The sequence below is a fragment of the Zootermopsis nevadensis genome, unplaced genomic scaffold, assembly GCF_977971745.1.
Source record: "Zootermopsis nevadensis isolate Lab colony 2312 unplaced genomic scaffold, Znev_1.0 Znev_ptg000013l, whole genome shotgun sequence".
NCBI lineage: Eukaryota > Metazoa > Arthropoda > Insecta > Blattodea > Termopsidae > Zootermopsis > Zootermopsis nevadensis.
Window position 1 is genome coordinate 259,398 of NW_028259145.1, and position 21,655 is coordinate 281,052.

The 21,655-nt window shown below is 37.8% G+C and overlaps 1 protein-coding gene across 3 annotated transcripts in view; it reads left to right on the plus strand.

Annotated features, from left to right (window-relative positions):
• LOC110838519 (uncharacterized) overlaps positions 1-21,655 on the plus strand; it is a 581,802-nt gene that overhangs the window by 100,774 nt on the left and 459,373 nt on the right. The gene's annotated exons all lie outside the window — the stretch shown is intronic.

Genomic DNA, 21,655 nt, shown 5'->3' on the forward strand with positions numbered 1-21,655 from the left:
ACCCCGTACGATTGATTAACATTTCTGATTCGTATTTGAGAGGTGTCAGATTCGATTTTAGCCTATGACTAATATGTTTCGTATTTTCCTCAGTCCCTCTAGGCAATTGCCGGGACAGAACAATGTATGTGGTCACTTCCACTTTCCTCCACGTTAGTTTAAACTAATTAATCATTAATCAACCTATCTTTTGATTCATCATAAAGCCACTGAAAGCCTCGTTAAATAAACCACAAACAAAAAAGTGATGTTAAGCCGTAAATGAACTAATGGATAATGAATTTCAAGGAAAAGCGAAACATAACAAACACACATTTCTGGTGGCCGCGCGGTCTGAGGGGCGGGCCTTGTTCGCTTGGATACTGGAGACCGTGGGTTTGATTCCCACTTAAGGCACGGATGTTTGCGTCGTTCTGTGTTGTGCTTTCAAATGCAGGTAGAGGCCTTGCGACGGGCTCGTCTCTCGTCCGAGGAGTCCTTTAAAATTTCTAAACTACGAAATAAACCTTGAAATACCCAAAAGAAAAGTAGGCCGATGATATTATTTTACGTCAGAAAAAAGCGAGCGGACTGTAATTACTTATCGCTGACGGACAGAGTCTGTTATCTTTTCAACACGAGTCCATTCTACGCCTTGGTTAGATTGTTTGTAAACACATTTTAATGGCTTTCGTTGTTTACTTCAGCTACGCTTTTACTAACTAGAAAGGCAAAATGTGTGTTATGAAGCAGTAGCTATATTCAGAATCAGAGCCTCCCGCACTCGAGATTGATGTTAGTTGTACCAAAGATGCCGATATATGTCAAAGTCGTAGTTATCCGACGACGGAATTTTTGGCGACTTTTCAAATATTATCTTGTACTCTTACGCAAAATTTTGTCGCTTACCCTGGAGGAAGAACGCGGACGGAGACGTTGGGTATCTTCTGGGATATTTTGCTGCGTAGTCTCGTAAAACTTGACGGACCTTTTCGATGTGTTTACTGCTTCCATCATCAGGGAGGTGAGTCGTCACTGAACTTGCCGCGTGAGAACCTAAAAGGCAACGAACATTAAATGTGAGAGATTTTCTATTTCTTGAAAGTAAAAATTTTGATTGTGATATTCTGAGCCGTAACGTCACGTATCTTTGTAGGTGGTTACCAACGTTTTAGGGGAATGTGTCTCTCGATCTTCAGGGTAAAAATTATAAAAGGTGGTGATGAGGATGCTTTGACCTATAGAGGAAATTGAAAAAGACGAAGACAGAAATCGGAAAGTGACGGCTAAACGTTGACAACAAAGAAGACCAAAATCTGTGGACTGTGTTTTTGAACAGGGCGACGGACCTAACAAAGATGGAGCAAACAAAACGGGAAAGATGAAATCAGCACCAAAATACACACACGAGTTCTTTGCAATCGTTGAATTATTAATAAAGAGACATCAGTTTTTCTACTCAGACAGCTTTGGTCTTCAGCTGTTTAAATTGGTGTTGATGTCTTCTTATGGAACGCGAACCAATTCCGATACGTTATAAGACCTTGTATGTCTATGGCAGCATTCGGCACTCGTTTCGCATACCGTCGAATCCTAGTCAAACCAAAATGTCTTCCTTCATACAACCAAGACGATATTAAATTGTATTATGCAAAGAATCACTGCACCAGAGTTTTGTATTTTCAAAAATCAATGGCCCTATCGCGATGTTGCGAGTGCCGTCCGCCATATTGGTTATATCGATCGGAGGAAATTGAAAAGTTCGATTTTGGGTTAGTCCCTAATAGCGTAAGGTCTGTACCAATTTCTATGCAATCCCGTCGAGCGGTTCTCAAGTGGAATCAAACCAGCGTAAATACAGACAGACGGACAAAACCAGCTCTATCTGCGTTCATTCTATGCACATTACGTGAAAATTTCATATAAAGAAAAGGCATTCCTGGTCGCTTTGCTGCAATGTACAGCTTTTACAACGAAATCTACCACGCCACAGCCTCCTATACCACACAATGTTACAGTCTGATCTCTGGTGGCCAGACGACACGGAACCAAGTAACCAGTTAATCGTTCCTAGGAAAGTGTCAATTGTCAGAGATGCTTCAACTGAACGAACTTTCCAAAGAGTCTAATCTACTTAATGGAAGTTTTAAATAAGAACTCGACGTAAAGTCTGAATGATTTAATCCACTTCGGCTTCCATAAATCGGTGAATGCAAGAAGTCATTATCGCTAATTGGTGTCTGGAAATCGGTACGAATTTTGAATATTAATCTTTCGCGCTGTCTCATATAAAATTTTCAGTTGCAGTAGGGCACGGTCCAAATCAGAAGTCGGAGTTAATCTGATGTATTAAAACCGTTCTCTAGGAATAGGGAATAGGAAATTTCGTGTCACTGATTGTTTCAGGCGGCTTAGCAGATGACAATTGCAATTAGCTCGACCACGTCAGTCAGCTGTTCGCATGCAACAACTCGAAGACCACTGAATGTAGATTTGTTAAATCTGATATTGGCCAGTTTTACGTAAACTTTTCGACACTTTTCAATTTTCATTTCAAGACCGGACAACAATAATAGCCACTTCACATGCGCGGGGAACCTCAGAAATCCGCGCAAGTGTGAGGGATAAACCCCGGGGGCCCCAAACAAAGGTCACTGACCTCCGGCAGTTCTGACGTCACTAACATCATCTGTAAGGACCGAAGTGAAATTATTGTAGTTTTGCTGACTTGTTCCTCCCTGCATATTCGCTAGGCTCAGATACCTTCTGGACTAAATGTCTTGGCTCTAAAGTAATTATTTACCAGTAGACATTCCGTCGCAAACCACACAAATTGGTGTGCATTTTTTCAAGCTCCCTATATTTATAATAATTTCGTTCATCGCCATTTATAATCATCTTTATTCCGTCCACGTCATCTTCTTCAATGTCGTTTTAGTAATTTATTCACTATAATTGTCCTTTCCATCACATGCGTATGTAAATATTTGATCAGTGATTCATTATTATAATTAATAAATTATATTAATAAATATGATCCGGTGTAGCTCAATCAGGTGGAGAACGGCAGTCGAATCTCTGCAGGGGCAGCGATTTCTCTTAAAGCGCTCGGAACATGTAGCTGACCAGTTGTCTGCATATGAGTCCCAATTCATCTTCACTGGGTGATGTTTAGGCCCAGGGAAAATACTTGTTTTATTTTTGCTATCATAGTTAAAAATTGACCAAAAACGAACAAATCTTCATTTAAATTGTAACAAATTTATGTATGCTTCCATAACAAGCTCTCATCGAGTTCACATCACAATATATTATTTTCAACAAAAGACTGTGATTTTATGTTAAATTCTACAATTCGACATCCGTCAGGACCCACAGCATAGGCGTACATCTCTAGCTCATAGCACACTTTTATTTTCGATTTAAATGTGTTGGGTTTAGAAGTAAGTAATTCTTTCGGTTGTCTGTTTTCGTGAAGCTTATGTGATTTTCATTACACTTTGTAATTGTATAGATTCTCTCTGTTGGAGGCAAATGATAAATATGTACAAAAGAATTCCTACGCTCGTGTTGTTTGAAAATATTTTAATAAAATCTTGACTCAAAGATTACAGTTGTTCGTACAAGGAAATATTTCATTTGCTTTGTATCTGAATCACATTGCACCGCTAAATTTCTTACGTATTGTTTTTAGTATATAAATAAGAATTATTCTACAGTGCGTAAATATTGTCATCTTTCCATATCAGTTACAAATTTTTAAAAATATTTGTAAATTCTCGTTAGTTGGGAAGGAAAATGAAGTATTATATTTTATTGTCACCCTAATGGCTGATCAAAGGACTAGCTGTATATTTATTTTAAACACTTGCGTGTACGAGAATTTATGTATGCCGAAGTATTAACCGTCTGTGACATTCAGATGGTTCAAATTTGTAAGATAATGAATCTGCTGTTACGACATCTACCGTTCAGGTTGTTTAAAAATGTAAATGGATTATAACAGCGTTGTTTAGGGGTAAGTTTTTATAATGGATATTAATATGTTTAGTTGACATTTACTGTTACAGATGTGAGAAATATATTTGGAATTTTACGTTACTGCATTCCAGCCAAAAGAAATACATTTTATGCTGTCAGGGTATATATATATATATATACATACTACCTCACATTTTCTGTACGAAGTCGGTCTATAGGTCAACGAGTTCCATAAGATACAGAACGTGTTAAAGAAAATTCTAAAACGGTCTGTTAGTTCTCTAAGTACTTTTAACACAAATAAACACTGGGCCGAAGATAATCACTTGTAAAAATTTGTATGAACCGAATTGACCTATTTATAATATGGTTGACCTGATTAAATTTCATTTAAAATTTCAAGTTAATTTTAAATTAACATAGCTGAGCCATTTAATTATCAGTTTCTACTGGAGATTGTACTTCAACACTGGAACATATTGCCACTAATAAACCATTGTTTTAAGATATTAATAATAATAGAAATTTAATTCAATTCTTTATTATAATAATAATAATAATAACACGTATTCCTTCTAAGAAGGTCTATGAATTTGTAGCACGTGAATATCCCTAATTTCCTTTAATAAGTTTCAAGAAATGAAGATATGAAATATCACCACTCGTTTGAAGTAATCTTGTAAATTTCGTAGGGCACATGACATAAACCATGCCCCCTTTAAGCAGGTCCATGGTTTTCGCAAGAGATGTTGAATGTCTCAGAACTCCTTTCAAGAAGACCCGCAGTTTCGCAAGGCACAAAATATCCCCGGACTCACTTTGTGAAGGTCCATGAGTTTCGTATGACACGTAAAACATCCCCAGTTACCCCGTAATTTAAGGAGTTCTATGACGTTTTTAGGACACAGGTAATGACCCCATACTCTCTTTAAAGTCTGTTACCTAAAATATCTCGTAAGTATAACATATTCAATGAGATTTGTAAGATATTATCGCGATTAAAAAAACAGAGGATGGCTGTCTTCTGGTCTGTAGCGCCGTGTAGTCTGGTAGAGGTCCTTGCTGCCTCCATCATCAGGGCGATGGCTAATGATGGAGGCAGCAAAAACCTCTGAAACATTTTTCTACCAGACTACACGGCGCTACAACCCAGAACACGGCCATCTTCCGACTCACCGCCATGAAAACTGGAAATCGTATTATCTAAAAATGTCTATGAGTTTTATGATGTACATCCTTGGGTGTGTGAGGTACAGCGATGTGGTTGTGGTTGGTATTCCTGTTCTTGAACGCGATGTAAAAACTTGAAAACGAGCGACGCGAGGAGGGCGGTGAAGGAGAACAGGACACTCCAGCGGCTATGACGAAAGTCGATTCTCGGACGTACCATTTCCGGCGAATGAAAGTTTCATTTGCCAACCTGCGTGTAGGATGACAGTTACAGCATCTACACTGCACACGTGTAGTGAACAACGTTTTGCTAAAATATACCAGACTTCGAGTAGCGAATATTTCAATACATTTAGTAGATTAGCGAGTAGGAAACATGGCTGAGCCCTATCTATGAACGTATTATAAGAAATCTTTATTTCCACAATTTTCCCTTAGCGATCTAATTTTTCATTCTTTGCGTGCTTTAGATTCGCATTAGAAATATTAATATTTACTTTGATGTCTGGAATTTGTTGATCTAGTCTCGTAATACAATACGCAGATCTCACACTGCACATGAATGTAATGAAAACTAAAGTATCTCAAGGCAATTCCTAGTGCATATGCGCTATTGGAATAACACAACTCAGCGCATGTTTGTATATGTACTCGATTCCTTCCGGCACAAGAGTGAGGATTGCTATTACATAAACAGACTATAAAAAAGTTTATACGAAATATAATCAACGTGTAATGCTCCCACTTCGAAGACCTAGGCTCAGTTGAATAGGTCATATTAAAATGAATCTTAGAGAACTAGTTCAGTAATGTGTAGACTGAACTGATTCAGGATTGGGTCCAGTGGCAGGCAATCTTAAAAAAAGATGTTTTGTCTTTTTGATCTCAACGAGAACAGGTAATTGCACACAAAGGAACGGATACGTTTATAACTAGAGAGAGATATTCCTTTATTAGGGGTTGGAAAAATTGGAGATAGCCATAGATAAGCGGGTTCGTGGCGACTGCAATATTGGCAGACCGATCTCTGGTGCAGGTTGACTGCAGAACTGAAATTTATGGGGACGAGAAAAATTATTTGGAAAATGAACAAATCTAGAGCAAAATTAATTATAACCATTAGGGTTTATACAAAAACCGACTTTTGAGAAAACCTATTTTCGAACTCCAGTATTTCCAAAAAACCGATTAAACCGGTTTTCGAATTTTTACAGAAAAACAAAACAAAATATAGTTAAAACATTAAAAAAAATATTTATACTTATTTTAAATTTTTTCAGTTTATTTAATATTTATGGAACTACAAAAATATAACGAAATAAAATATACTCTATACAAAACCAAATAAAAACTATGATAACTGAAATCCGTACAAAATATGAATTATAAACTATGTCGGTTGCTAGATCCAAGTTAAAAATTTGTAGCCTCTCGGAAACTAATTCTAATGTTTTCTTAGCATCGCAGGAACTAGCCCAAATTTAAATCTTCCGCAAAATGGTGTACGTTATTATTCAAATATCTGCGATTTATTTTTCATAGTCCAATCATCTAAAGTTATAGAGAATTTTTTTTCCCATTCTTCTTAATACAATCCAATTCATTTATAATTTCACGTTTGGCATTGTCATAAAACACATGAATGAGATCCATTACTCGGGAGTTGTTTTTCGGTAATGAATATCCCCGTTGTTGCAAAGACTCTCGTATGAACGATCTTGTTGTAACGCTATTAATGGACAATCCATCCATTGCAGCAAGTTTTGCTATAATTTCTTCTAAACTGCTCTTTTTCACGAAATTAAAAATAGAATGCGTTTGTGGATTTGCATGTCAAACATTCGCCTACTCATGAAGATTAGTTTTACTACAACATGCTTGTGCCCGAGGCAAATTCAAGTCAAAATATTAACGTTTTTAATAAGTTAATTAACTAATTTTTTCATATTAATTTTAGTATTTAAACCGGTTTTTTAAATTTTAAAAACCGGTTTTCAAATTTTACAAATCTATCCAAAAAAAAAACGGTTTTTAAAAATCGGTTTTTAAAAACCGACAAACCCTAAAACCCTCTTCTGCTAGGTGGCAGCTAACGGCATCATACTTACTCCACGGAGATAAGTCGTTCCCGGAGAGGCGAACAGTAGCTGAGGCACTCCAAAAATTCCCAAAATTTTATGGAACCTGAAGGTTCATTACCGAGTTTAAAACACCCGTCAGTAGTTCCTCTCCTGAGTCAATCCAGTTCATACCACCCCATCCTATTTCCTGCTTAATGTTATCCTCCCACCTACTGCTGGGCCTTTCGTGTGTCTGTTTCCTTTTCCGTTGTCCATCAAAACCCTGCACGCATTAATCTTTGCTCCCATTCGGGCTACATGCCCCGCCCATCTCATCTTCCTCTACTTATCAGTCTTTTGATTTGGCGAAGGTACAACTTATGAAGATCCTAATTATGTAACTTTATCCGACCTCCTAGTAATTCATCCCGCTTAGTTCCAAATATTGTCCTGAGGATCGTGTTCTCAAACACCCTCACTACGTTTCTCCCTTAGAGTCAAAGATAGAAGGGTCACATCCATGCAAACTACAGGCGAAATCATAGTTTTGTATATTTTAACCTTTGCGTTCTTAGACAGTGGACGGGAAGACAAAAGTTTCTGAGCCGAATGGTTGTAAGCATTTCCTCATAAATTGCTCCCAAATATCCGAACTTTGCTACATGTTCAAAGGATCCAGCAAATATCTTTATGTTAGGAATATGTCGTGCGTTCCGGTGACGAGATATCAAAAATATACTTAGTTTAGTCTGTGTTTGCTTATTACCTGCGTAAATAAACGTTTCCATGTTTTTCTTTATGGTAATTATGTTATCCCCCAATAGACATACATCATCAGCTTGGACCAGTAGGTAATGCATTCCATTGAATTTCAGTGCCGCCTGGTTGTAATTGCGTATTCTAAATCAAAGTCAAACACAATGGCGATAAAGCATATCCTTGTTTAAGACCATTTTGAATAGGAAACATGTCCTTTACGGACTTTACTATACATTTATTTTAATCACGTTTTAATTAGTCTTAGTAATTTCATGGGTAAACCAAACTCAATGAAAATGTTGTAAAATACTTCCCTTCTATCTGAATCATAGGCTTTCTTGAGGTCTACAAATAGCAGATGTACTGTCTTACTGTTTTGTGGGTTGCAAACTCATTACATTTGTCTTTCAGATACTCCCTCTTTTTGTTCCCAGGTTCAGGTCGTTGTATAATTTTGAGATTATCTTCAGTTACTTGGCTCGGATCCTGTAACCGTCACAATTAGGCTTGTTTCGTTTGATGTATTTTCAAAATATACTTCGTCTAACCATGGCTTATGCTACTTCAATTCTCAATAACCTAGACTCTCCTTGGCTGAGATTTTTATATCCTCTCTAATGGTTTTCCACATCATGAAGTAAATTTTCGAGATTTTAACCTGATACTCTTCTGTACCTTTTATCTCGTTTAGTTTCTTGAGGTTAAATCTCTCCGTATCAGGCATTTGCTTTGCTCGTCTACTTACTACCAGTCTTTCTCTGACTTTTGCAACCATCAGATAGTGACCGGAATCACAATCCGCTCCCCTGAAAGGTCGGACTTCAGTTGTCCTTGAATGCAATCTCCTATCTATAAGAAAGTGGTCAATGTTATTGTGTGTCTTTCCACCACGTGATGTCCAAGTGAATTTATGAATGGTACATTCCGGGAACATAGTACTCTTGACAATTGGGTTTTTTGGATGTGGCAAAGTTTACTTCTCGAACTATATTATGATACTGATTTAGTGTAAACCGCCGTTTCCAGGTGTTGGTTTTAAAATATCTTGTCTAAATATTTTGGCATTGAAATCTTCTAACAAAATTTTTATGTGGTTCTTTTGGAATTTAACCAATACATGCTCTAGTTACTCGAAAAAATTATCCTTCGTACCATCAGATTTTCCTCCGTTGAGGAATGCACATTCAGAAAAGTTATATTACACTAACGATGTCTAGTGTTATATATATGACATTCCGTCGCTAACAAACCTTACCCTCTTAATGCTGGTAGATTCTCTTATGTGCAAAAAATCCTGTCCCCAATTTATGATTGACATTCCCCTGTCCACAAAAAATGTATAAAACCTGCTGGTTTTGTGCCACTCTTGTCCCATGTGACCTCCTGTATTCTCACAAAATTCCCATTAAATCTGCCCTATACAGACTCCTTACATTCCATGCGCCAAATCTCATGTCCAATTTCCTTCGCTCAGGTCGTTCCAAGGAATCCGCCTCAGTTCGATGACCTGTGTAACATTGCGAAACAGGTTGTTATTTTTACGATAAGGGGTTGCTGGCCCAACGTCCGACTCCCGGTCTGGAGGACCACCCCATGTCGGCTGTCCGTGACTGCTTATTCAATATGTATTCGTAGATACCTGCCATATCTCGAGGCCGTCTCCTCCATTTGCAATCTGACGACGAGGCATTCTTTGGGGTCGAAGAACCACAATACGTGAAGTTAACTTTATCGTACAGCGAGAAACGCCATTGGTAGAAAAATAATTAGTGATGATTAGGATAATGAAATGGAGGATCTGAACATTCAACTGGGATGAGGAATGACACAGATCTCTCTTGAGGAAACGTCAAATGACTCCAGTCCGCACGGTAATTCCGTAACTTCGTTGAACTAGAGTGCAGTAGAAAGTGTTCTCTGATACACGCAAACATTCGTGCTACACGCCCCGCCCATATCACAGTCTTTGATATCTGAACATTACCTCTGCCATACTTTGTGAAGAGCGCAAATTACGTGCATGGTCCTGTTTCATTTGACTGAACTTCTGATGCAACGCAGTGCATATAAAAAGACACTGAAGTCTAGAAAAACGGCGTTACTTTTCTATCTGGGAATGTATTAATTACCCAGTGTATAGCCGCGTCTTTACACACCCACTGAAGCTTATTTGTTAATATGAAAGTAGACAGAACATACTTCATCTCACTTAACTGCAACCGTTCACAGCCTCTCGGGCGGGCTCGCAGTCCGAGCACGTCGCCGTTTTAATGTCACGTGATGTAAGCGTCAGTAATGCAGCGCCGAGACGATATCGCGATGTTCTGGTATTGTTCTCCGTCGCGTTCAAGTGGAATTGAAAGAACACAGGACGAGCATTCCGATAGCGAGCAGGGATGCCACAGTTCGGCAAAAACTTCCCTCTTACGCGCCACTGCAAAAGTTTTCGTTTCTCTGCTACTTACAACTGAGCAAGAAATTTGTTCTGTCCTTGGTTACGGGAGTTCGATGCTTCGTAGTAAGGGAAATTTAAGTTCGGAGACCTTTCTTATTCTCGCCGAGGTTCGTCCTGGCAAACGCCGAGATCGAAAAGTGAATTAGGCCAAAGCCACTTCATTCCTATTTTTTTCTTCAGTAATCACGTTATAATTTGTTGCTAAATTCCCCGAGCTGCTGACAGTGTGTTGAACAAACAAACAAACAATAAACAATATTGGCATTACAATTTGTTACAGACCTACGTCTTTGCTTTAGAAAACTCACTGTTGGCATTTGTAGGCCGATATTCTCATGAGAATAACGACAGGTACTTGTCAATATTTGCCTTTAAACACATTGAAACTAGTAAGAGTTATTTACTTTTATTTATTATTTATTTTATGTTTACCTTTTATTATATTGACATTAGGCTATAATTTTGGGATTTAGAAATTGCACTTCTATCTGTAAAACATTTTTTCATCGTCTATGGTCAGCTTGACCGTCGTGACCCCTTTCGGGGTTTTCTTGCAGAAGTACCACGGTGGATCTGCAAAATTGGAAATGTTGAAATGAAAACTGAACCACTGAAAATAAAACAATGACATGGGAACGAATTTCGTCTTTATAAACCGATACTATTTATACCAGTTGCTGGTGTATATAGAGCGCAAAGTATTATTGTCAAAATATGTATGACTATCGAGGATACTATGACTTTAAGCGATAAAACATTGAAGGTGCTTGAAGTATAAGGATAAATCATACATGATTTTGCATAAATATATATCTATTTATTTTATTTATATAACTCATTGACATTCTGTTTAGATTTATGAAAATATCTTTATATATTTAATAAAAAAAATTGAAAGTGTTTAATAACGACCACAGAAATTACGTGCAGTTTCACTGGAAACTGTTGTCCAATAACTGAACTGTTTCATCAAGGATTCTGAACCTTTACAACTGGTAACCAGTTGGAATAACTCTGTGTTGTCATTGGCCCGGCTGATATTGTCGTAACTTTTCTTATGTCGTACAGACATAAAGGTGGAATAAGTTTAAATAGACTACGATCATTTCCTTTAAATATCATGATCATAATTTCATTTGTCACTTTCACGAATTCTTCTGTGACTAGTGACTGGCAGCTCTGTATGGAGGAGGTTATCTTAGCCATAAAAACCTGTGACTTTTTTTAAATTTTCCTATTTGAATTACATCATCCTTTTATTATTTAAACACTTTTTCTAACTGCATTTTTTATGTGGGGAGGATGATGGAATTATTGTTGATAGGAAATTGTAAATCACGTTGTACGCCGCAATAGAGTCCTGTTATCCATAATTGTGTGTTTGTTATTCGTACAATTTGCTGGATATTTGTAGGACAACATAAACCCCTAAGATGGGAGTTTTCTGGGTTGTTGAGCAGTGTAGTCTGGTAAGAGTTTACCGAGGTTTTTAGAGGTGATTGCTGCCTCCATAATCACGGTAATGAGTAAGCTGAGCGCGGTCACTGGTGGTTGAATCTTGTATCGTGTCTCCTTTATTTAAGAACGCCTTACAAACTGCATTGAGGCATGAATATACCTGAATTATAACAAGCCAGGACATTTCATAAAGCTTTGCAAAAATTAAATTTTGCCGAGTGTTACCAATGACAGTAGAATAATCAGCGGTCCGTGTAGGTTTTTGTTTCGCATTTCCCTGTCCGTGATGTGGAATGATCCCCGGGCCTGTTAACGCTCTGTTTTAATACCATCAGCCTCTTCTACAAATTAACAGTGAGAACTCACCCGTCCGGAACACTTTTATGTTCATCTGGATTATTACAAATGCACGACGATGTTTAAGACTGCTTTATTTTGATCTCATCGTATTAACTTAAGCATAAAATGGATGAACTTTATATGATATTTAATTATTTTAAATACGTAAAAATTTTACGTTTATTGTTTTGTGAAAAATAAAGTGTCTCCACTGCTTTCTTTCAAAATATAATGCATTTAAACGTTTAAGAATGCACGTTTAGTTCCACAATTATAAATATCTTTCATTATACCACAATAACAAGATTAAATTTACAGCACTACAGAATTAATTTTTATACATAACATTGCTACCAGATATGTTATTACTTGTTTGAATGAAATGTTATAAACTGTAACCAGCTCCATGGCACAGAATATTTCCTACGAATATAACAGATAACGGCCTATTAGAAATCAGCCAACGAATGTTCACCTCTTCAGGATTATTGATGTTTCAACAAGTTTACAGTAACTATATTAAAGTCGTCCTTAAGTCATATGGAAATGTTAGGGTTAGAGCTCCAAGTTTGCTTAAGCTGTAGCCTATATATAGATCTATAATCAGTATTGATTTTGTGGCCATTAATTAAATTTCGTGTGGAATAAAACTGTGTATAAGAATTTTCTGTTTTAAAATTCTGAAATTTAATTAAATAAGATTAAAAATGTGCATTTGCTCCTTTCTGCAGATAGAGAACACACATCCGAAACCCAATTCTACGATTTTGCATACGTAATTTTTCTTGAAGTTAATTTACCGCTGATACAATTCTGCTATGGAAGATTATTTTCCACACGCAACTTATTTAATAAGCGAATAATTTATCCCGCTTGTAACTAAACTCGTGATGGATTCAATTCAGGTTTTCGCCGAAGTCTATTAATGTTTCTTAGGGCCAGTTATTTATTTATTAACGATGACATTCAACACGAGTTTTAAGTGAAGCAATCGGCATCCACTGACAAAGTTAGACGTTATTGTGTCTTCTCAGCTCTCAAAAGAAACAGCAGACATAACTCACCTCTAATAACGATGTCTAACATCGATTAAGTGCTTATTCTTGGTAATGTGTGGACGTGGATCAAAGTACTGTTGAACAGCGTGTTTTATGTACGAATTATATGTGAATTTCCGTTTCTCTAGAAGGTGTCGAAGAGCATTTTGTCATAAATTTAACGAAGCAAGACGGCCATCCATAAACTTATTAATAAAGGAAGGTTGGGTAACTTCTGTGCAGGAAAACAACTTGAAACGCCTTGTGGTTACGGAATAAGGGATGGGTTATATACACACCATAAAAATCACGGAGACTCCCTGCGTGAAATATTAGCATTTCGAAATCGTCAGCAGTCAAAGCGAAGCAGCGATAATTTTCAACTTAATTAAATGATGCAGTGAGTACTCGGACGTTCCCATCGTATCATCTAACACGAGAAACTCGGTTTTTGAAGCCGTACTTGAATAATATTTGAAAATCTTGTTGCGTTTGACGGTGAACCATGCAGTTCGTAACGGGAGACATTACGTTACAGTTACGTTTAACTTGTAACTTTCTTAACATATTTCAATGCAGACCCCTCGTCCATTATCACATTTAATCGAAAACCGCTGAGTGGATTACAATACGGTACTTATGAACTGACATACAGAGGAAAGGCGAACACAATTTGTACACACGTGTCTATGTTGCATAATTGAGCAAAGAATGTGTAAAGAACGCCATTTTACGATATCAACTATAGGAACACAATACAGTTCTACAATCCAAATCCTTTCTTACCGTAATTCCAAATTCATCTTTACAGTATACTCTGAATACAAGTCAATTATGTATGAAGTAAATAAAATAATACTTCTTTATACACGAAGAAACTAATTGTGGGGTGTAGACATTACATCTATTTTGTAGGAAATGCTTAGATAATTAGCTGAAAAGGTGAATATTTCGATTTAAGACGGATAAATTAACAACAGACAGCTTTACTTTCACTGGCCGCTGGCAGATGGGACACAGAACCAGTCTGGACGTAGTGGCGAAAAGATAAAACCTGACAGAAAAACTTTCGAGTCGTCTGGACTGTAACCAGTCACCGCTCTGATTCGGCAAGTCAGGTACAACTTGGACAATTTTTGGAGAAACCAAAATTAGATTCAGTAATACTGTAACTTTTGCATAATGCAAAGGAAAACTGTTATCGGCTTGCTGTGCCGTGTAGTCTTGTATACTAAAGATGAAATACACAGCATCACAACACCAAAGATCACACTTCGCATTTCCGCAGTTTTAAAATATTCAAATCTCGTATAACTGAAAGTCACTTAATGTGGTCTTGTAAGACACGGAATGGAGTCGTGTCTGGGCGCCCCTGGCGGTACAAATGTGAACGCCAGGTACGGCTTAGAATCGAGTATGAACTATGAATCCCGGCGCGCGAGGCGGTGGGGGGAGGAGGCGTCATAAGCAAAGCGTCGGTTATAAACGTGCATTCGAGAGTGAAGAGCAGATACAACGCGTCCTCTGTGCGTCATACAGTTTTTGAGAATAAAGGAGGCCGTGAAAACGAGAAACTCTTCAGTGCCTAATCGAATATTACAAACGGTCTTGCGGACTCGAGAGTGGGTGATAAATGCACATCTTACGCGCAGCGTTTTCAAATATTCGAAATGAATAACGACGGGAAATAGAATAGTTACAATTTATAGCATTTCGTATTGTTTCCTTTCCGCCGTGTACTCGACCCTCCTTCTGGGCTTAGAGAGAATACACCTTATGGCGTTACGTGTGCTTAGAGTTAGGGGACTCCGTTGAGTCTACTGAACTGAAACAGAGACAACTCTGAATTTTAAAATGGGCGAACGGAGAGATAGAAAAGACTAGTTTTCGTTTGTTATTAAACATACGAGTAGCATCAAATTGTGTCTTCTGAATGCAAAATTTCTTGCATTTTGGTACGTAACTCCTGAAACACATGAAATATCAGGTTCAAATGGCTATGAATAAACTGACAAGGTGTGCTTCACGTTTGAAACAAGCAGTAACAAGTATTTTGGCTTCCTTGCACACCATTAGTGCAACTGTTGCTGGACTGAATTCTGGAAGGCAACAATTCTGTCTATACTTGTGTCTGGTGGCACGTGCATTGATTATTAGAAAGTCACTGTGACGTAGATTATTAAAGTCGGGAAACATGTTGTTGAGGTGAGATTTCAGATTTTGAAACAGACGAGTATGAATTTCAATGTCTTCTGGGATGTTGTGACGAGTACTCTGGCAGAAGTTATCGACGTTTCAGAAGTTTACCTGCTACAATCATCAGAGCGATGATTAATGATATTAATGATTGTAACAACTGATAAATGTTCTGTCTGTCTGGCTGTCACATTTATGAACCCTAAGACAGTCGTACGTGCCCCACATGGCACAAAGGCATTGGAGAATTAGCCTCTTTGGACCATGTGTCAAATTTCGTCTGGTAGTTTTAAGCGTCTAAGAATTAAAGCGTAACTCATTCTTATTATCTTACTGAATAATGTTTGCTGTGCCCCCCCCCAATTTTCAAGGAGCTTTGAAATTAATTAAACAAGAAGTTTAATCTAATCAAAATTCTATACAATTACGAGTCAACATACCAGAGGTTAGGCATTGTGAACTAGAAACTGGGAACATTGTTTTCGTGGGGGTTGAAATAGACTGATGGGAAGACAGCTGAAGGATGGGGATGGGGGTGGGGGTGGAAATGTAAACCAACATGGGATATCCAGAAAGCTGACAACCATGAGGAAGTCTGGCGCGAACAGCGAGCAAGTCGGAGCAGGGCAGCCAACCGTCGTGGAAACTGACTAGCAAGTAGGACGGGGAATCCACTAGTGTCGAAAATTTGACGAAACGTCATCGCTTGATTCTATGCAGCCAAAAGGGAAGCTGCTACATCAGGAAGAGATTTAAATTACTCGAAAGCTTGTAGATATGAGCAACATGCAAATGTAATGTGAACTCAAAGTCATCATACGGACGAAGACATGTTTCTCCATGAGGTATTATTCATGCTCTGGCCCTATTCGTAGCTAAAATATGAACTTATAATCACAACATCGAGTTCAGTTCTCTGGTAGCGTACACCTTACATAGTAGGTACGCATTTTGGTGTAATTAATTGTAGAATGTAATCATTTAGGAAGGAATTCCAAATATGACAAACAATTCACTGTAAGATAGTAAATTATAGTATTTACATTTGTTAGAAAAATGTTTGCAGTGTTTTCGTATTCAAAATGGCTGAATCAGTTTAAAAAAGTTCTTGCTTGAATTTAGTTTTCCTGAGGAGCTAATCAGGATAGTTAATATGTGAAAGTGGAACGTCTAGGAAAAGTAGTGTAGATAAACACGTGTTCCATTTATTTATTATTCAGAGGGACCTGAAACAGGGAGGTGGCCTGTCGCCGCTGCTTTCAAAGCTTGTATTAGAATATGCCACGAGAAATGTCCAAGAAAAATCAGAGCGGCTTGGAATTAAATGGACCACATTAGCTTTTGGTCTATGCTGATGATATTAATCTGGTGGGCGATGATATAAATGCAATAAAAGCGAACACAGACGCACTCTTAAGGGATAGTAGGGAAGTTGATCTAGAAAGAAATGCAGAAAGACACGGTATATGATAATGTCTCGACGTCAGAATTCAGGACAGAACCAGGATATGAATGAACCAGCTAATAAATCATTTAAAGATGTGACGAAATTCAAGTACTTGGGGACGTCACTAGGAATTTATAATGACATTCACGACGAGATCGAGAGCAGATTAAATGCATGGAATTCTTGAAGTCATTCATTCTAAAATCTGTTGTCCTCCCGTCCCATAAAAAATAAGATTAAAATATACAAAGGTGTCATTTTGCCAGTTGCGCTGTATGGGTGCGAAACTTGGTCTCCCACTTCGAGGGAGGAACATAGATTGAGGGCTCTGATAAAAAAGTAATTAGGAAGATTCTTGAACCTAAAAGGGAGGAAGGCGGATCATGGATTTCTCTCACCTAGTAATTTTAGGATTATTAAGTCGAGGAGGATGAGATGAGCGGGACATACGGCACACATGGGGGGGGGGTGCTAAGAGGTACTTGTTGGGAGGCCTGAAGGTGGGAGGATAACATTAAGATGGACCATGGGGAGGCAGGAATTTTTGAAGCGAACTGGATGCAGCTAGCCCAGGATAGATTCAGGAGGGGTGCTTTTGTGAACAAGGTGATGAACGTTCGGACTCCACAAAGAAAGTGGGCTATTCTTTGACAAGCCGAGCAGTGGCGTGCTGTGCATGGAAGGAAGGGAGACATCGCTTCCGTAGTTGAGAAACGAAAAGAATTCATACATAAATAATTCAAGCTGAATAATAAGGATTGTGAATATTGTCAACTTCTCAAGAACGTAGCGCAGGCAGCGAGTGTTCTTGGGGGAGTTACAAAGTTACCTTTCCTTAATCTTTGTAAGAATTCGTCCCATCCGAAGAAACTCCTTGGCCTGTGGTGCAGAAGCTCACTTGTCAGTAACAATAATGAACTGTTAATAGCTGACAATTTAAGGCCCTGAAGTGCGATATGACAGTCATGTAGGTATATTTTATTTAGTAGCAATTTTAATATTTAAATCAAGACTGTCATTTACATAATAAACCTGCATTATTATTTACAATAATATGCATATGCTATATATATATTTCACATAGCTTAAAGATAAATCCTGTGAACTGATAAATTGTATTAGCGACAATTAAAAAGAAAGGTTCAAAATATGACAGAAGGAGACTTATGAACCAACTGCGTTGTGTAAGACAAAGACATGCCAAGATGGACGGTGGTAATGCAGGAAAACGCGGTCGTGACCGATTTAAATGCATTGTCCAGACATTTGTCTGTGAAGAATGAGAAACACTACGATGAACCGTCAGAGTATGAAGGTTGAGGGGGTTATAGAGCAACAAGGAAACAGGATTTCTTCTGATTTGTAGAGAAGAGGGAAAAATGTGGTACATATTTCAATGTGAAGGAATGGAGGGAAAAGTTTATGGATAAGAGACTTTGGAACTTGGATTCTGTTATCGGTGTACAGAGGATAATTCTGTGTGGGGATAGAGAGAATTGTAAAGAGAACGTCACTTGTTAGTAAATAAATGAAAATGGGAAAGAGGTCTTGGAAACATCAGGATGAATGTGTGTAATAACTCGGGAAGTAGATGATGATTTAAACAAATGAATAAAGTGTAAACGGAACAGCTGCTGTTTACTAAGGAGTTAAGGACGTAATCTAAATTTAGGAAATAGACAAGTGATTTAGAATGTGTATAGAATCACATCTGATATAGATTAAGAGTTTCACTAATTTAATTACAAACTTAAATTAAATTAAAATACTGTGCAGAAAATTAACACAAAGCAAAGCAGTGGTTCTGTAAAGAACTTGAAAGTGTCAGGTACGAGTACAATAAATAAACAAATGTAATGCGGGAAGTGTTAGTACAAGTCCAGGGAGTCGTATCACATACATTCGTACACTCACGAATTTCTTTTTCTATCATGAACCCAAGGGATTCAAACCGGGTGCTTCAAAATATGACGCAAAGAGGTTACACTACAAATGCAGTATGGTATCCTGCTTACCAAGAAGGGGTGGCATTTGTTTTGTAATTTAATTAAATTTTTTGAAATGTGTGAAAACTGTACACGCCTTAGACTTGAAGTTGCAAGGTTATGAATGAAACGTAGTCCGGTGATACTGTCTGCCTGCCGATAAGGGGTAGCGAACGGAGCCTAGAACTGTCAGGGGAATTAGGGCAGCCATAAGACGAGTCAGGCGGGGTTAGTACGGTCCATTACCGGAGCGTCCACCAGCTCCGCACTTGAATCCGGGCTTACTGCCTTAGAAACAAACGACGTACAGTCGGTCTGTACATGTTTGGTCCAGAACGATGTACAAGAAACAGTTTGGGGTAGCAGTGGTCTAAACAGCGCTATTCTCCTGCAAGTAACACCACCAAAGTAACTCATGTCTCACGCACTGTTACGTTGCTTAAAAGATAACGAAAACATTTTATTTATGCCTAAACAATTATGCAAAAACCAACTCGACAAGTTAAAATTTTAAGCTATGACACAGTGTAGTCCTATAGATGACAGAATTTTCTGAGGAACGTGTCATCAGGCTAGAATATGAGGTATTTTATGATAATTCCCAGTAGGAATATCTAGCTTTATAAGGAAATAAGGGTAATATTTTTGATAGCTCTTAACCTCCTTTATGTATTATTTAGGGTGCTACATATAAATCACCGCCACGGTGGTCTAGCGGTTAGAACGCTGGCCTTGTAATCCTGAGGGTCTCGGGTTCGATTCCCAACGGTACCCGAATTTATAACTTGTGTTGGGCAAGGCCGTGGTCTAGGCAACACGGAGTTTTCCTCCGTGGTATCCCAATAGTTACTCCATTCACACACAGAAGAAGGCAATGGCAAACCACTTCTGGATCATCTGCCAAGAACGTATATGAACAGGTCCCAGTCCGAGAAAAGGATGGAAGGATCCTGTTCATATGGACCTGTCGTCAGACAGAACACTAAATAAATAATAAAAAACATATAAATCCTCCTTTTAGCGCCTGTGTCTTTACATAATCTCAGCAAAAGCAGTTGCAGGAAAATAACCCATTAACTAATTAAATTCTTATGTGAGCAGTTTGGGTGGAGGCATCTTTACAGAAGGGCCTTTTTACAAACAAAAATATTCTAAATTACGTCTTGACACTGAGGTTGAAAAAAAATGTCTAAATTGGGATTTAAACAGAGCTTGGTAAGAGAGCTGGCAACTGTCATTTGTTATGCTACATGCTTTAAAGCAAACACCTACGGCTTTGCTGAAGAAATCGAATAATCGACCGGAGTAACTCATTTTCCGACATCGAGTATGCAAATGGGAATACTAAGCTTTAAATTGCTGTTTATTACAGTTCACACTTGCTCAGGCCGGAGGACTAAAGAAATAGAAGCTCAAGACCGGATTTCCTGTTGTGCGGGGTGCATAAAGCCCTTCTTTTCAAATTGCTGATTAGAATGATTCAGAGCCCTTAAAATAAAGGTTCAATTATACAGGATGTTTCGAAATACATGGTAAGGTAATATTTTCTGCACAGAGACAAAGAAAATGACTGTGTGAAGCTGGACCCATCGACGAATGACTTTCGAGCTATGGCCCACAAGATCGCCTGACCTTAATTCGCCGTATTCTTATTTATAGGGCCACCTTAATTGGCAATTGGCAATGTCGCGGAATTATAATATAGGATGAAAACGGATGTAAGTTAATTCGTAACAAGCTCCGAATTTTTGTGCGCGTGGTGTGATTTCTCATGAAATGCGCAGAGAACTAAGCATGTGGAGTCACAAGGACAATGATTGGGGGATTTTTGTTAAGTTCGTTATCAGAACAGGACAATCTAAATTTGAAAATAGATATTTGTAAATACAAACTTTTCTGTGGACGGATATACATGTACTTTGTGTGATTTGAGTTTCCACGGCTGTGAGGATGATGATACGATATTCTGTGTCTTGGCGCTCAGTAGAATCGTTGGTAGATGCGTCTATCGACAACATAATCGATTTTACACTTTAGATCTCATCCTTCCCCTTCCAAATATAATGGACCATAAGTCACTGATAAAGCGTCTAATGACTCATATTTACACAAAACTGTCTTCAGTTGTGTCTATGCACAAAACGCTCTTTTAAAGTGGCACAGTATATTTCAGAAACACTTTTTATGAACCTCTTCAATATCAGCAATGCGTAAAATAATAGGAACTGGAAATTTCACACTATTAAATGAAAGAAATCTAAATAATTTCTTCGGTCCAGTTATATTCATTACGGTGCGACACTTCAGAATGATAATTAATAACGTAACAATTGAATGTGAGATTCTGTTAGGTACCATTTTTATTACGTGGTACTCAGATACAAGAACAAATATTCATATCCATATTCAGAGGTGTATAATAATTGTCTAATGGAGAATATTTAATGTTGAGATTTGCCAGTGTCAATAAATATTTAGCGGCCCTAATAGCACCGAGTGATTATTTAATGTTAAAATAATAACCAATTTCAAGACAGAAAAAAATAATAGAAAGTAAAGTGATTGTAATTTTACTAATATTAATTAGATGTTAGTATGGCGTTATTGTTTGCCGGAAGAATATTTTAGCTGGAGACATGAAAGAGATAAAGAATATTTTAAGAACTAACAAAAGCACTGAGAGAAATTTTGGTTAAAATAAAATATAATATACGTATACTAAAGTACAGTACACGTAGCGTGGAATGAGAAGGGACAACCATGTATGATGCCGAGGTTAGAATTCAGAA